Raw genomic sequence first — 18,741 nt, 5'->3', positions numbered from 1 at the left:
CAGAATTACATTGGATTATTAAATGTTTTTTGATAATTTGAAATGTAAACGAGCGTCTCTTGTCTGAAAGTAAATTTTCATTCCTGCAGAAGCTTCTTTCAACGTCTACTGATGTTAAAGGTGCGTACTTGAAAAAGACGGTCTCACTTACTTACAATTCTTCTTCAATTTGAAAAGATTTTGCTTCACCTGTTAATATTCCATAGATTTTCTTCATTGCTTGGAAGCCAGTGTAATAATGAAAATTGATAAAAAATAGTAAAAATTGGAAAACATTAACAAAAAACTTGAAAAAATGCATTAAAATGCAAAATACGCCCCAAAATTTAAAGAAAAATGCCCTATAAATCTAAAAAAATGCTCTAAAAGACAAAAAATGTTCAAAAATGCAAAAAATGCAAAAAAATGCAAATGTCATCAAAATCCGGGCCTTAGTTATTATGTTTTGGTTATTATCGTAATCTTAGGAAGGCTTGAATGGATATTGTTCATAATTTTGCCAAAAATGCATAATAATTATTATTTTAACTGTAATAATTATTTTTCTTTTAAGCATAATATGAAATTAATTAATGCATGAATAATGTCTTATGGCACTTAGAAAATTAAAATTCATCACTATATAAAGTAAGCTTTACAAATATTCTAGAACTAATTTATAGTTCATTTTAATTACTGCTTGTTATTGCATAAGATGTAACAAATGTAAAAGAAATGTGATAATATATATTTGTGCCATTACCTTGCATCTACATTAGAACAATTCCGGAACTAAAACAACTTTTATTTTGTTACATATATGTGAAAAGAAAATTAAATATTCTTGAGAAGAAAATTAAATATTCTTGAAAAGAAAATTAAATATTCTTATAAGCTAAAGTCCCTTTTAGAAACAGAATGCATAGTTTCAAAAATTCTTCTGAAAATCTTCTGCTTTGTTGCTCTTTTGGAAAACCATTAAATTCGAAATGCTAAACAAATAATTTATCATTGAGCAGGGGGTAAAAAATAGTAAGGAAACTATTATCATAAAATAGAAATAATAAACTCAATAACTGACAGAAACTCAACAATGTAAAAGAGTTTATCTGGTGATAATTTATCATAGATTTTAGTTTTAAAAATTGCATTTCAAAAATGATGAATTTCGAATAAACTAAACTTTAAAAATATAACTTAACTTTTCCGTGATATATCATTGAGAGAATAAAAATATAAAACCTACATTAAAATTTTTTATTTTGTTTTCAAAGCATGTGTAACTATTATACAAAGACTTAAAAATTAGTTCGACATCAAAATCGAGGATGACAATTGTTCATTTAAAGAATAAGCATTTTTTATGGAATTAAAATTTTGTGACATGGTAATTTAAAAGCTGCAGAGAGTGGCAGTTAAAACCATGAAAAGTCTTAAATTTAATCACGCATATTAATATTTAGGGGTAACTTCACGTATTGTAACCAAAATTTACGTCTTTCAATTTTTACTTCATAATAAAGACCAAACTCAAAAGATTCTAAACCAATTTTGATTTTTATTCTGTAAGTATTTTTATACTTTAAAAAAGAATTCAGTTTCTTTCGCTAATTGTATTGTTCCCCCCCCTCGAAACAACAATGCTGCGAAAAAAATTAGGTAACAAACATAGTTAAAGGTTAATTATTTATTTAGAATAATTTTGTTTTTTTTATAAAAAACCAAAACTTAGTTACGAAATAAATATTTTTTATGTTTGATCCTTTCTAAAATGGGCGAGTAAATATTAAAAATGCCAGCCAGGTGGCCGAGTGGTTAGCGTGTCTGACTACGAAGTCATTGGTCGTGGGTTCGAATCCCGCTCTGGGCATGGATGTTTCTCTCTCTGTGTTGTCTTCTGATGTGTGAATGAGTGAATGTGGCCCACCCTATGAACGGGTATTTGTGGCAGTGTGGCGTGGGTAACGTTGCTCGCCTCCGTGACTTAGGTTCACAGGTGCCCACTGGGTAACGATAAATGAGCAACACTTTCGGCATCTTCTATGGCGAAGAACGAAAGTTCAGTGCCTGCCGTTATTAAAAAAAAAAATTCCTTACATTTTTAATATTTTTTTTTAATAACGGCAGGCACTGAACTTTATTTTTTTTTCTTACGTTAAGAATTTTTGATAAATTTCTTACTTTATTCAATTTCTTTCTTATGAAAAATCGGTATCTTAAAACAATGTACACAAGAGTTGACCTTCTAATGATCCAAATCTAATGATCTCGTTAATAAAAACCTAATTTCTACGTTTCTGTAAAATTTATCATACCAACGGTGCAAAAAAAAATTATTTCTCAGGTTTTGCATCCTAGAAAATATTTATTCAAATACAAAAATAATCATGTATGTTGCTCTTTTTTATTTCATTTTCTTGCATTTTGTGAATATAATTTAGCATGTGTGTATCAGAAATTTTCTCGAAAAAATTCTCCAATTTAATTTTTTGAAACCACTCATTTTGGACGAAAATATTTACACGCACATTTGTAAATTTTAAATTTAAAATGTAAATATCTATTCTCTGGTTGCAGCAGACAAACCTCAATCTTCTCATTGAACATTTTGTGTGCTACTATGTAAGTTTTAATACCAACCTTTTTGAATTTTTATATCTTAACAATTAGATATCTGTTGCACATTAATTGTTTAATACATCGGTGCACATTAAAGTTATTGTAGCCAGAATTTTTTAATATGCAATTAAATATTTTAAAAAATCTACTTCTTATTTTAATTTGTAATTCAATACTTTTGTTTTGTACAGCTTGGTAAAAATCTGACAGTAATATTTAGTGTTCCTTCAAACATGAAATAGTCCTACATAAAATTTTGAAAAAGTTGCGGGCCTCAATTTGATTTGTGTTTTTAACTGTGGCCCCCGGCCTCATGTAAGTTGGAAACCCCTGCTTAATAAAATGGGCGAGTAAATATTAAAAATGCAAAGAATATTTATTCAATTTCTTCCAAGTGCATTATGAAAAATCGGTATCTTGAAACAATGTACAGAAGAATTGACTTTCGAATGATTCAAAATTCACATCTTATTCAAAATTCTTATTAGAATTTTTTGGTTCATTTATTATTTAGGAGGGGGTGGGGTCAGGAAAATAAAGAAAATTTAATTTTTCGCCTTTGAGGCTCTATAGGTTAAATAAGAACAAAAATATAATTGTCTTATAACTGACACTTTCGACCACCAAACAAACAAAAAAAGGGCTATTCTTATAAACATAAGACCTCAATAAAATAACCGTAAATCTTGATCAAAAGTAGCCATAGAGTGCTCAAAGGTAATTTTGTCACCCAAGAGCTTTTCTCTTTCCAGAATATATCAAATAAGCACTCTCTCTCTCTCTCTCTACACATCTGGCGATCTTTCCTGTAGTGTAATTTACTACCTCGCTTAATTACCTGATCCAGTTCCCAAAGATTAGTTATCCGGAGTGGTGGTCCAGGAATTCGATCATGTCTGGGGCTTTCACATCGTCGCTCACTGTTAGAAGACAACGATGGTGAACCAGCCAACTTGAAAAGAAGGATTTGTTCTTTTGGGAAAAATCGCCAAGACAGCAGATAGCAGTTATCATTGGGTTTTTTTCTCTCCTTGGATAAGGAGGGGGGGAAAAAGGTCAAAAGCAAAAAAGAATCATAATCTGGAACAATTTGTACTCGATCATAGCACTTTAACCGTATATTATCTATCATTTGTTTCGAATTATGAGTGCTGTTTCTATTTATTTATTTAACTAACTTGATAATAAAAGTGTAATCAAAATTAATGAAAATTAATTTTGACATTAAACTAAGATTGACGTAGTATTGATGTTAATCCAGGTCTTATAGGATTTAAAAAATTTAATAAAGAGTTGCCAATGTTTAAATCAAAAAAAAAAAACAGATTTTATCTTTTAATTTAAAATTTGAAACTACTACATATATACTTTTTCCACCTTAGATTAGATTATGTGTATTCTGACGAAAAATAGCCCCCAACAACATGAAAAATATATTGAAAAAATTGAATATTAAAAAATGTTTTATTTTTGGAACCGGGTAAATTTAATGAAAATGTTAAGTCAAAAATAAATAAATCAAAAAAGAATTATTGCAAACATAAAATCATCTTAGTAAAGTGTAAGAATTGACAGCTATGCATTTACTATAATTTCTTATAACTATTGCTTTAATTATTTTTGATAAAACTACACGAACTGATTCTTGTAATTTGTGAAATGTTGAAAAATGTTTTATTTTTGGAAGCGATTAGGGCCTAATATTTAAGTTTATGGTCTTACAAAAAGAAAGAGTTTAACTAATTTTGACTACAAAAAAAACGTTGTCAGTATTATTTACTTGATCGCCAACATCAGAAATTCCAACTTGCTTCGTATGATATGCAATTCTATATTGTTACCAAAATTTATTTTACTTTTTTTTTTACTTTTGGTTTCGTAAATTTGATTTCAAGTTTCTGCTACTTTACTTTTTTCCCTCCAGTACGTATAAATAATACAAAAGTTCTTAGAAAACGCCACTTTGTCAAGCTTCACTTACTGCCATTTTCTCAGTTACCCTCAGGCACTACTATAGATGAAGTAGTGAGGTGTCCCTAATTCATCTAAGTTTATGATGGCGAGCATTTGAAAGAGAAAAAAAATTATCTCTTTAGCACCTAATAAAATCTTTTGCGAAGCAGCTACATTCCTGCGATGCTGATAGTCATTCCACATCGAATTTGCTGCTATCAATTTGATATTCTCTAATTCTGAAACAAACCCAGGAGCAAAAGAAACTTGCATCAGTTCGATGCAAATAACTTTAAATAACATGCAGAGGTAAACCTCTTACGGTTAGCCTATTGTTTTGGATTATAACATCACCGTTGGGGATATTTTGAGTTGTGATCCAGAAAGAATATTTAATTCGACCAGCTACCCTCAGGATTGGAAACAGCGTTGCCTAATTGAGACGCAAACGCTATAAACCTCGGCGCTATAAATGAGGGAAGAATACAGTCTAAATCATGTGCATTGAAAACTTGCTGAGTCCTTAAAGGCTGAATATAAGAAGAGCTACTATTATAGGCAATATTTTATTGCATATCAAACGAAGTTATAAAAGTTCTTACCTACTTGTATCTACGAATTTTTATTAGAATTAGTTCTTTCATTATGTCAAAATAAAATATAGATTGGAAGAAAAAGAAAGTGGGAATTTATCTAAGAAAAAGAATCTTTTTCAAATGTATGAAATTCTTTTAAATGACTCTTTTACTTATATGAATGTCAGATGATAACATTATTTTAGAAAGTGGAATTCATCTAAGAAAAAGAATCTTTTTCAAAGAATCTAATTCATTAAAAATGAATGTCAGATGATAATATTATTTTAGAAAGTGGAATTCATCTAAGAAAAAGAATCTTTTTCAAATGTATGAAATTCTTTTTTAATGACGCTTACTTATATGAATGACAGATGATAACATTATTTCAGACGCTTTACTTACTGTTTCTTATCTTTTGAATGATAACATTATGTTAGACTTTTTACTTCCTGCTTATTATCTTTTGAATTCCAATTAACGTAAAATACGAATCAGAGTCAAAATTTTATTAGATTCTGTGCAGCCCGGCTAGCTCAGTCGTTAGAGCACGAGACTCTTAATCTCGGGGTCGTGGGTTCGAGCCCCACGTTGGGCGTCAGTTTTTTTTCCAGCATTAGTATTGCGGTTCAAAAGTATTTCAGAAGCTTTGTAACATTTAAAGAAAAAAAATCACTATAAAAAATTTTTTACGCAGCAAAAAATAACACTGTCAGCACTGTTTTCTAGTACAAGTGTGCTATATATATATTTCACATGTAGAAATACACATTACCAAAATTCATATCTTAAAAAACTAACAAATTTAGTATAGGGTTGCCAACTCTCTACTGGAAATTACCTCTAGTGGTAACTAAATTAATGTTTTAATGTACGATTCTTTTTGAAAATTTGATTTATAAGTTTTTTCCCCACACTACTGCATGTAAATGATACAAAAGTTGATATAACGTAATAAAAGTTGATATGAAACCAATTAATAAACTTAGTTGAATTCTACTCTCTCGTGATGAGGCTTTTAAAATATTAACAAAATTACTTAAAATTCTGAAAGCTTTAATATTTACTAGTCTACCAATATTTTTCCATGAACGTAACAGTTGGTAGCTAAGCTTTATAAATTTTTCTTCATTATTTAAAGTGGTTGTGAATTTCACGCTTTAGCGTTTTATTTTGATTTAATAAGTTTGTTTTACAATACTTTTGACCACCACTATAAGCAATTAAAGCAAACAGATTGTTACAGCAACAGAACAAGTTAAATTTAATCTAAATTTTTATTTCACTACCACTTTAAATTTTGGGGCTGCTAGTTCTTCCGGGTTTTCATCGTAGTATGCCACGGGAGGCTAAAAATAAAAGAAATGACTAATAAAAATCTAAATTTTATTAAAAGATACTAAAATCAATAATTTTTAACCCTTTCGGACCGACTGTCACAAATACGTGCCAGCATAAAACCGTATCAATCAGGGTAAAAAGATAAAACTGGTAATCAAAGTAATTCTTTAGCAGTTTATTTGTGGGCGGAGTTATAATTGTTTGATTTAATTAATTCACCATTACTTTGTTCAAAATAAAACTAATTAGTTATACTTTCAATTAACATTGATTATATATATATGATTAAACAAACAATAATTAAAGTAAAGGCAAAGTAAGTCTGTCAAATTAGCAACGCCTACATTTAAGTTACCATTTTTTATTTAATTACAACTTGATTCTGATTTTGTACGAATGCTTTTCTGAATCAACCGTCCCCAGGGGGTTAAAGCATACTTTTTTTTCCAGTTTACTCTTGAAAGTAAATTCTAAAAAAGTTTTTGCCTTACATATGAATTATTCGAAATGTAGGTAAAAGTGGTAGCCACGATTGAATAATTAAAGAGACAATAAATAAATAATAATAAATTTAGTTTCTTCCATTTTTAGCCGCCTACGGCATCCCTCTGGTATGTATACAGAGATGCAACTTGCTCCGGACAGCAAATATATATTTTAAAGTGGTAGTTTATCAATTGTGATTCTTGGTTTAATAAATTCAATTTACTAGATCTTATCCACCTTACTTACTTATCCACCACTATTTCTAAATAATTCGTATACAGTTGAAATTTTAAAATTGGTAGGAAAACCATTTTCTTTTTAGCTAATTTTCGCAATCGTGATTGCCAATTATTTTCGGGCCGTTTGGATACCGTTGAAATTTTAAAATAGGTAGTAAAACCATTTTCTTTTTAGATAGTTTTCGCAATCGTGATTGCCAATTATTTCCGGGCCGTTTGTATACCGTTGAAATTTTAAAATTGGTAGTAAAGTCATTCTCTTTTTGTCGCTTTTTGTTATTTTCACAAACGTGATTGCCAAAACTTTCCATTCACATACCTGCCAACTTTTAATCCTTTCCATTATCATTTTTCCCAGTGGTATTAAAATGGAATTAAAACTTCAATTTTAAGCAAACAAATACGTTGTATTTGAGAAACCTTAAGTTGACAACCATGATTGTAACGTATATTAATATATGTGCTTAATTTGTGTAAGAATAGTGGTGACCAAAATCATTTGAAAATTAAGTTTATAAAAGAAAAAATAGTATATATTTACTACCACTTTAAATATAAAAATAAAATCTTCCGGAAAATCCGGGAGAGCTGGCAGGTATGCATTCATGATTTCCCATTGCTGAAATTGGTCCTGTGTATGTCAATTAACTTTTAACATGTCCCTATATGCAAAGTTTTTTTTTTATTTATCCCGAAAACAAGCTAGATATGAAATGGTTTTACTACCAGTTTTTCATCTTCCCCGGGATACAAAAAACACAGCACTGAATTTGTGTAAGACAGATCAAAATCAAAACAGTATATAGTAGTAAATAATAACATAAACAAATAGTCAACTGAAATACCACTAAACAAGAAATGAATAAACAATTCACAAATAAAAAAATATCGTTATAATTTTCATTATTTTTTGCTGACGACAATTAAAAAAGGCTGGATGTTCTTTGATATTTAAAAATAACATCACGTGATTCGCTAGCCAATAAGAATACGCAGACGACCACAAGAAACGTTTTTAGACCATTTATAGATAGCTTTAACGTGAAATGTAAGGATAATTTAACGTAAAACTGATAAGCTTCATTATTATTTTATACATGTCGCAATTATTATTCTTTAAATATTCTTCCCTTGCATTGAGTAAAATTATCCGTAGTCATTTAAACATGAAAAAGTTTTATTTAAAAATAAATTCACCACCCTAATGTCGTAGAAATATCTTTTAATAAGACTCGACTTTCGAGTAATATTCCCAAAATATGACCATTAGTGTGTTAGCTTCCTGATCTAGGATATATTAAATTTTCGCTATGATGATATTCTTCTTAAATGGGAACTTATTTATATAATAAAGCGTATACCAGATGATATTAGAAAATGCGAAATAAGCACGTGTTATTTTTAGTATCCATATCCGCTGACGTACTAAGTTGATTTGTATCATTAATACACTCGTTTATTTTCCATTTATATCATTCGAATGCCAATTTATGTCTGTAACTTTATATCATAATATAAAATTGCTTATATTTATATCATTTGTTAAGATCTTTGGAATAAAATAATTCATAGTAGTAGAAAGAAATTTTCGCGGAATTTAAAAGTATCGGCGTTAGAAAATATTTCAATTACATAAAATTGTATGAATAGATATTTTAAAATTCTAAAAACTGTTTATCTTCACCAGCATACTTAAATTCTGACTTATTTTACATGACCTTTAAGTGCAGGGAAAACACGTTACCAAAAGACACGACCCACAGCAACCTACTTCTACACTGCTGGCTATTTCTACGCTTTTTGTAAATATTTATTATAGTGTTAATGTTAAGTTAATGTTTCAATGCATTATTTTTTATTCATTAAAACTTATTTTCCTCGTCACTACATTTAAATGATTTAAAATGTAACGCCTCTTTGTTCTAGATCTTTTGGGATGAGACTTTTGGGAAGTAGGTAAAATTACAAAAAATTCTAAAAAAGCATCTTAAAAACGTCAACTATTCTATAAAATATTTTACAAAAAGCGTTGTAGTTGACAGGCCTGCGAAATCCTCGATTACCATAAGAAAGAGAACATATTTTCATCACTAAATTATAAGGTTTTCTAATCCTGTAAAACGCAATTAAAATTTGCAGCACTTCGTTCTTGGAAGTTTTTATTTTACAGTCAAAAGAGCTTTTGTTTCTGGAGCACGAGTTTAAATTTATGACGTCGTAATGGTTGTCGGTTTAGAAACATTAATTCTTTCTTTTTTTTCCATTTCCAATGTGCATAGTGACGCATCCCCCTCTAAGATAAAATTAAAGGAAGATTTCGTGAATCTGCAACGAAATAAGTTCAAATACATTTTTACAAAAAGCGTAGAAAGTTGCCAGCCCTGCATAGCCAGACACCATAACGGTAAAAGTTAGAATGTATCTAACTTGTGTACAGAAATTTTAGCAGATAAAAATTATACACACAAAAAAAAATTTGCAAAAAATGTGTTATTTCAATTTTAGAAAAAATTGTATACCCTTTAAAATAATGGAATAATTGAAAGCTAAGAAATGGGAAAAATTGCTTTGCATTCTATAAACAAGCACCTTGAGTTTTCGGGAATTAAGAGTTAATTTTTTTTTAAATGTTTCTTTTTAAAATTCTTTATTTTTCAAAATTCTACTAAAAAGCATTAATTAGAATTTCTAGCTAAAAAGCATTAATTGGAATTTCTGAAAGTCAACATTTGATAGAGAATTTTTAACTAAAAATCATTAATTAGAATTTCTGAAAGTCATCATATGCAGATATATGCACTTTGCTTAAATATCTGCAAATTGGCAAACAAATTTTGCTAAGGGTCAAAAACAAATAGTAATTAAGTAAGTTTAGGAATTAAAAATTATTTTTCTGTTTTACCTCTCAGTGGTGAAACAGAAAACTCTGTGGACTGATTGTTAAGAAACGGTTCCCACAAATCACCGAAGTCAAGCATCACTGGCTGCGGTCAGTCTGCGGGTGGGTGACCACTTGGATCAGTCAACCTAGGGACTGAGGGTGTGCGGTATTGGTCCTCGTTAAACTGTTCTACCGTAAAGGGCTCGACTTCGCGTGCAGGTCGTCAGGCTACCGAAGCGGGGTTGCCATCCCCTCTGCTGAGGATCAAAATTGTGATGGTATGTCTTCGGATCATCCTCAGGGATGTTTCCCAGACCGTCGCCAATAGCCCATTGTGCAGCTCTAGGGCGACGTAAATGAACAACAACAATCACCTCTTAGTAATAATTTGAGCTTGACCTTAAAATCTGAGGTGAAAAAGGATCTGCAAATGTTCAGATAATAAACTCCCGCTGCCGTTGGGGAGCCTTTCTGCCGTACAAAGCATATATTATATACAATTTATGACGTACAATGCATATATAACTGTAGTTGGAAAATACCTCTTTTCTATCTCGTTTGCATTCCAACTATCGCTACGTCTATCACTACAACTTTAGAAGTTTATGATGAATGGGAATAGGGCCGGAAGCGCCCCAGGTGCCCTGCTGAAAGATCATGATCAGTGGATATGCATACAGAAAAGGACCGCAAGCGGCCCCAGGCACGTAAGATCAAGATATGCATACGATGACCGTAATTCTTTTGGTTTTTCTTGACTAAATTTTTGGATTAAAATTTTCTATATCGCAAAGCAGGGCTCGAAAAAACTCAGAAATTTTACCCGTCCTCGAGGACGGCTTGTCCAACAATGTACCCGTCCTCATTTGAAACTAACCCGTCGCTTCTAAATAAATAAAAATATTTTTTTCTTATTATTTATTACAAACATTTATATAAATTACACAATGAATTAGTAGCTACTAGGATTACATTATACAGTAATAAAAGAAATACTAGGTAATTAATAGTAAAACCTAGTATTTCTTTTATGAAATAATTTAAATGACAAAGGTCAAGTTACCTGGAATGTCAATTTATCCGAGGGTACTGCGTTTTTTAAATGAATCAAATATGACGTTTGCCAGTACCACAATAAAGCCTATGATTTACAGAGGTTTCTGCACAGAAATCTGAAAGGGGTTTACCATTTAGGTGGATGTTCATAATTGCGTTTAACGCTTACGTAATGTGTTTTTTTGTAAGTTCATTGCTGAAAAGTCCCTTTCAGTACTCCCAGACGGAAAAAACATCAATCCACCATGCGCAGTATGTTGCTGTACGGGATTTCTAGATTAGAGGGTCATTTTAGAAGTGAGGCGCTAGACTCTTGTAAAATAACAAAAACTGAAGGTGTATCACGAACATTAACGGGAAAATGGCCGTCCGCGCGGACGTCTGATTCGAGAAATTCGTTGTCCGCGGGAAATTTTTGACCGCCGAGGACGGGCGGACGGGCTGTTTTTCGAGCCCTGTCGCAAAGGGTCTCGATTATTTTACGTCAAGTTAATCACAAAACATCATTACACTATGTTATTATTAGTTCTAATTTTCAGACCAAGTGCGTATTTATTTCCTCTGTTAGCTAACATTTTATTTTCCAAACAGTACAACTCGATATTGTTTTAGCAGATATTTATGTTACAAATCAAGGTTCGTGATTTTTTTGATTTTTTTTAAAAAAAATCAAAAAAATCCGATTTTGTTTTATTTAAATCGAATTTTTTTGATTTAAATCAGATCTTTTTTATTTTTTATACAAATACACTGCAAGAAATTTAATTTATGATGTAAAATACTTTATAAATGTTTAGTCAAAATTAAATTAACATTAAAACTATATTATAACAATATTTTAGGAGCTCTAACTTACTAAAATAATTTTTCGTTATAATACATAGCTTTGAATGCATGGCAACCATTTTGGAACAAATGCATGATTCAAATTTAAAGACTAGACGAAACGGAGAATTTAAAGAGTACTTCAGGGGTCTGTTTAGATTTTTCTGAGAGGCACCTATTTTGTGAATATTTAGACATAATTTGTGAAAATAAAAAAAATTTTAAAAAATCAATGCAAAAATATTGTAAAAATATGGATTCATCGTTTCTTACGAAACACAAAAATAAAATTTCAAGAAAAAGTATTTTGTGAAATTATTTAACAGTTTTTCCTAAAGTTGAATTAGTGAAGGTACCGCTAAATGGTAGTAAATTTGGCTTGGACAGACCCCTGGATCTTAGCTATTAAAGCAAAGTTTCAATTAGCAAACCATAATTTTAATTTAAAATTGAGATTTTTTTTCCCTCTTAATTTTTAAAATGACAAAATAAATGTAACAGATTGTGTTTATAAATGTAGTCATTCATCAATAAATAAATAAATATTTAACCTATATAATTTTATATTAAAATATTCATTTTTAATATTAAATCAATAAAATATAACGTAGATTTTAATTCCATGCTTTTTCAATCAAAAGGTAGAATTTTAAATAACATTATTTGGATTTTTTTTTGAAAAAAATTCATGTTTATTAATTATTTTCTACAGCTATGCAAATCTATATTAAGACAGCATTGAATGTTTACTTTAATCTGTACTTTCAATCTCAAGAATCAAAAGATTTTTAAAAATGTAATTTCAAATGTGTTGGAATTTAACACACATCAAGAAAGAAAGTAATTTCGTTAACAAAAATTAATTAATGTAGCAATTTATTTAAAATAAATTTTAAAAACTAGGAAAAGAAAATGATAAAATTATCAATAATTGAAACACTGTTTTTTAACTTTTAAAATCAATATAATATATAAAAAAATCAGTAGATTTAAATGAATGATTTTTTTAAAAAAATCATTTGATTTAAATCATGATTAAAATCGTGATTTAAATCAAGCTGATTTGAATCAACAAACCCTGTTACAAATACGTGAGAATGCGAAAAATACGTATTTCTCGTAAATAAATATTAACAATGAGACAAGCAGGGCACTATTTACTTTCTTTCTAAAAAGCAACTCCTATAAATAGAACACTTATGAACAAGTCAGTAAATTGAAACAGCGTGAAACATTTATTTATTTATTGTAAAAATGCAAGAAAAAGGGTTTCTATTTTTAGACATTCTAAACATTAAATTTGAATGAAAGAGCTGTTAAAGCCTTTGCTACTAAATTTAAATTAAATGTAAAATTACCCTTAAAAGCAAAATTTAATTTCGCTTTACAAGACAAATGGAAAGTTAGAGATTACAACACAGACTTCAAAAAGAATTTTTCTAGAAACCGGTTAATATTTAATAAAACTACCCTTACGTTTGGAGAAAAAAAATTATTAAAAAAAAATTAGTTTTATATTAACTTTTATTCCACGCAAAACTACACCAAGATTTTCGTTTCCAATTAATTACCAGAGATTTCCTGCTTATTGCCTAGCAACCCAGCCATTTTGGTGTGACGTCATACAGCACCGGAGATCAAATCGTCAAAAGCGTCAACCTATTGCCAGATTGTTCAACACAAAAGCCTAAATGCTTCCCGACAAAGAAGAAAAAAATGGCGAAAAGGAAACAGTTGTTGCTTTTTTACGCAACTAATGAAAGACAGATAAGAGATTTTAACTGCTGATTTTTAATAATAGACTCTCGGCAAACTTTTCGGAAAAGTTACGGAATAATTATCTTCCGCTGGAGCTAGTTATGATTTTGTAAGAATTTGTTAGTTTTTCTTTTCCTTTTTTTTTTCTCACTCCTTTTAAGAAAATAATTTTTCTTGCGATAGATTTTTTTTCTTCTTATGGAGGAAGATTTATTTTAAATATAGGTAAAGAAATTTAGTAGTGTAATATGAATTAAAATGTAATGGAAGATTTGTATGTTAATGAAATTTTCAATAAATATGTAGTAATAATAGATAAATTGATGTATTTTTTATAGTATATTAAGCTGCGCAAATTAATAGGATACGTGTAAGTGACGTAGTGTGGTTATCTTGATTCTGATTGGTTGTAAAAAACATGACATTTGTTTACGTTAGCAACTGCTCTTTCCATTCTATTTCGAGTAAGCCAAGCCCGTCAAGCATCAATTCTCTTAAAAACACATTCTATATTCTTACACAAAGATTTCAATTATTTGCATTTCTTAACACAAAAACAAACATGAAGCCATGTAGAATATAAACAAACTAATTATGCATCGAAGTTTCCAGTTACCAGGTACACAAAACAAAAATACATCACTGTTATAATAAAATACATAAACAAATAATAAGTCTAAGTTAAGTGAAAAACGTAGACGAGAGAAAGAATAACATTTCTATAAATTTTATGTGTGATATAGCACTGTATTTAATTTATTTCTCTTTAATTAACATTCTAACTTATGTGGAGAAACTCAGCTCAACTTTACTACGCCATTTTGCTTATAAACGATCAGCTGAGCCGTGAGAGCTCAGGGGATAGAGCGTTCACCTTCCAAGGAGGTGAACCTGCTTCGAATATCACCAATGGTAGGTCGCTATGAATTCCGCATCCGGCATGCACCAACCACAGTGCTGGCGTAAAGTATCCTCAGTGGTAGACTTATCATGGGTTAGAGTCCCCTTGCCATCAGGCTAACCGTGGGAAACTTTCAAGTCCTCCACGAAGGGACATTTCTCCCGATACTTGATCATGGAGTTTCCTTGCCTTCTGGATTAGTTTCAAAATTACAAAGTACGGAGTCGGATATTAGTAATCATAAACCCAAAAATTGGGTTGGCTGTTCAACAACGGTAATAAAATAAAACGATCAGCTGGCGCCGATGTCATAGGTCACATGTGTGAGTATTGTGATCTTCTTGAAGTGCTAGTACCTCATTGAAACAAAGCAAAAAGAAATTTTTTTCTTTCATAACAATTGTACTCTTTTTCATAATATGCCTTCATATACAAGGTTTGATTTCAAAACTGATTGATTTCAAAACTAAAAATTTCGAAAATAAAGACTGGCAGAGGAATGAAACAAACGGTCTGTTTATTGTGAAAGCTGTAAAAATTTTATGCAGAAATGTTGAAATCTAATTGCAAAACTTACGAATAGATGGCTCTGTACAGAGTCTTTGTGAAGATGTCGTAGTACTGTAATCTTACCTATGAGTTTTTAATATCAGAAACGCGTGTTGTTAAATAGAAGGTAGTTTTTATCAGTTTGAACCCCTCAATCCGGGAAGATAACTTTCTTTCACGTTTTAACCCTATAACTGATCGCTTTGATCACCAGTGGTTTGCAGCGTCATCTGTGGGCAACTTTTGCAACTAAGTTCTAAATTCTCTATAAAAAGTTTTACATTTTCACACTATACATTCAGCTCCTTCATCCCCCATTGTTTATTTGTTCTGCCAGTCCCCTACTGAATACCCTGTATGTCGTAGCCAAATTGGGAAAAAAAATCTATCTCTTGGAAAACTGTCGCCGTTAATTAAAAATAAAGCTAATTTCTTTATATTTTCTTACGAGTTATTGCTTATGAGCTCACATCACAGGCTTATTGTAGTAAACCGGAGATATCATCAGGCTAATTGGAAATTATACCATTCATTATTTTACTACTCTGGGCTTAATGCAGGTAGGTCGGTACTTTATTTACGTCGCACTAGAACTGCACAATGGGCAATTGACGACGGTCAGGGAGGCATCCCCGAGGATGATCCGAAGACATGCCAACGTAATTTTGATTCTCCCCAGAGGAGACGGCTCCCCTGTTTTGGTAGCTCAGTGACCTGAATGCGAAGTTGAGCACTTTACGGTAGAACAGTTTAACGAAGACCAATACCGCACACACTGGGTCCCTACGCAGGCTGATCTAAGTGGTCGCCCACCTGCTTACTGACCACAGTCAGTGATGCTTGACTTCGGTGCTCCATTGGGAATCGTGTCTTTACGATCAGTCCACTGCGGGACTTTTCAAGGCTTATTGTAAACTGACAGTTGGCAATAAGTTAAGAGTAAAGAAGACTTACTACCGTCAGCCTTATCGAAAGTTTTTTTGCAATAGTCCTATACAAATTCAATCTGGATGTGCAATTCTTTCGCACATTTCCTAGTTAAGTCTAACTCCGAGTGAAATGCGTCTAAATGCTAACTATAGATGAGAATTTTCCAACCAACTTGAAGACATTTGCAAAGAGACGGATTGTTCAATTATTCTAGGAGATATTGATAAATGCAGTATGATTTAAGTAATGCTATGAAATTATCAAATATTTTAAATTTTGTTATGTGTTTTGAACGCTCTTTTATTTTTTCTAAGAAATAAAGTAGAAATAAAAAAGATGTTCTCTTCCATTGAAATGCATTGATGATAAATGAGTGTATACATTCGCATTTGAAGGTGACGACAGAGTGATAAATTACCCATTATTCGTAATGGCTAGTTTAAATATTAGCAATACGTAAATCTAAATGGATAATTCTTATTACCACTCAGCCATATGGTACATTTTCATTGCATCCACTGACAACCCCGCGAAGATCTGCACTAATTCGATTCGAACCTGCCTTGTTTCTTTACTGAACAAACGTTGAAAATAGCTGTCAAGAACAGCCACAAACTGCTATTTGTTTTGTTTTGTTTTTTTGTATTAAACAACTCCCTACATTACTTTTCTTAAAAAGTAGTACACAACACTACAAACTACGAAGAAGTAGCGACTACAGTAGTTTCGCTACATGTAGCGCGCTACTTCCGATTACTGGGGTCGACTTATGCACCTCGATATGAATACACGTTTGTTTCCATATTTCATTATTTTTACGGCGTTCGGAATTTATACAAAAATCAAAATGAATCCAAATAATAATTTGTATTTCTGAATTTAGCTTACAAACTTTCATGTTTGCAAATTTGTAAACTAACATATTTATTTTAAACATTGTTGTAACACACGAGTCCTGAAAATGATAGTTTATTTCTGTCACTCCCTCCCCCTCCAGCAAACGAAAAGCAAATAAACAAAAACAGAAGTTAATAACCAAGCGTCCGATAACAACATTGCATTCCGCTTTTCATATTTCGAAGCTTTAAATCTCCATTAAAGTTCCCCCTTCCCACCCAACTCTTCTGGCAGACGATTCTTTCATGCTGCCATCACACAATAATGAAACCTAACAAAATAAAATAAACCTAAAACGATAATGATTAAAGTAAATAGTGTGAAAAAAGAAAAGAAAGTGAATGGTTGGAAGCAGGTGAAGAAAAACATGGCTTTAGTATATTTGGTTAAAGCTTTTCCTTTCGCTATTTCATGAGTGGCAATAGAATCGATCTGTTGGAATATTCTGCTCCGTTATGTTGTATAAAGCTCTGTTGATCGATACTGCCGAGAGAGAAAATGGTAATAAACGAGGATTTTCTCAAACACTCATATTGTGAAGGCTTTAATTGCATTTCTATAACAGGATGATTTGATTATAGAATCTCGTGAAAGTGTTTATTATTTTCAAACAGGTGAGAGCTGTAATTATGTGAATTGGCAGTTAAAGCAAATTAGTAATAGATTAAATATACTAATATATAAGACTAATATATATAGATTATATAATTAGATTATATAGATTATATAATAAGATTAATATATATAGATAATAATATATATATATAGATTAAATATACTAATGTAAATAGATTAGTAATAGATTAAATTCCTTGCACAAAATCAGCCTTTTGGTCGTAATGCGTGTAGAATTGTAATGCGAAAAATTAGTCCTTTAAAATTATAAAAAGATTTTTTTTTTTTGGTTCCACAAATGCAGGATGAATATAATTTGTAACTATTTCTTCTTCTTTTTTTTACTTAAAAAATATATGAAGTATTTTGTAATCAGGGCCCGACTTAGCCAAATTGGGGCGCTGGGCAAAAACTTCCCCTCTGCTTCGCTACTTAAGTAATGAAGAACCGAACTTTATGGAAGTATTTAAATTTATCACCTCCATTATAGATAACAAGAAAATTGACTAGAATCTAAAATAGCTGTAAAGTCCCCCACCCTCCAAAGGTCAGACGTAATATCGTTCTGTCCATTTTATTGATTTTCTGACAATTCTATGTCCATCATGCTCAATGTAGTTTTCTGATTGTTAACTTTGGCATCTGACTGCGAAAATTTCATATCCTTGCTGACATTAGGGCGGGATTCAGTTAAATTTTCGCAATTAGAATGGCTCAATGAAGCCAATCAGAAGCTCGTATTTTTGTAAACATATCGCATTTTGCGATATGTAAAAATACAGGCTTTTGATTGGTTAAATTTGTTCATCGTAATTACGAAAATTTAGCTGAATTCAGCCGTAGGAAACCATAGATTTACGAAATATATAGATTGTGTTCATACGATAGATTAATGAAGTTAATATAAACCTGACGGTTTTTACACTGTACTGATATTTTTTTTAAAAAAAATTTCATTAAAGAAGGAATCATAAAATAAACTTTCTATTCGATTTGGGGGCCCCCTCTGATGTAGGGGCCGGGGGCAACTTCCCGTATGCCCCTGCCTTAGTCAGGCTCTGTTTGTAATTAAAATCATCACTGGATAATAGATAGATTTTAATCTTTTTTTTTTTTACTGGAAGAATTTGAATATTA

At 30.9% G+C, this 18,741-nt stretch overlaps 1 protein-coding gene and 1 non-coding gene across 2 annotated transcripts in view; both read left to right on the top strand.

Moving 5' to 3' along the window:
• Positions 1-18,741, top strand: part of LOC107437959 (potassium voltage-gated channel protein Shaw-like) — a 191,226-nt gene that overhangs the window by 151,825 nt on the left and 20,660 nt on the right. The gene's annotated exons all lie outside the window — the stretch shown is intronic.
• TRNAK-CUU (transfer RNA lysine (anticodon CUU)) lies at positions 5,652-5,724 on the top strand. The gene has a single exon. It is a non-coding gene; the product is annotated as a tRNA-Lys (tRNA).

The sequence above is a fragment of the Parasteatoda tepidariorum genome, chromosome 9 (genome assembly GCF_043381705.1).
Source record: "Parasteatoda tepidariorum isolate YZ-2023 chromosome 9, CAS_Ptep_4.0, whole genome shotgun sequence".
Classification (NCBI taxonomy): Eukaryota; Metazoa; Arthropoda; class Arachnida; order Araneae; family Theridiidae; genus Parasteatoda; species Parasteatoda tepidariorum.
Note: the sequence above shows the minus strand (reverse complement) of the source record. Positions and strands in the feature narration are given on the sequence as shown.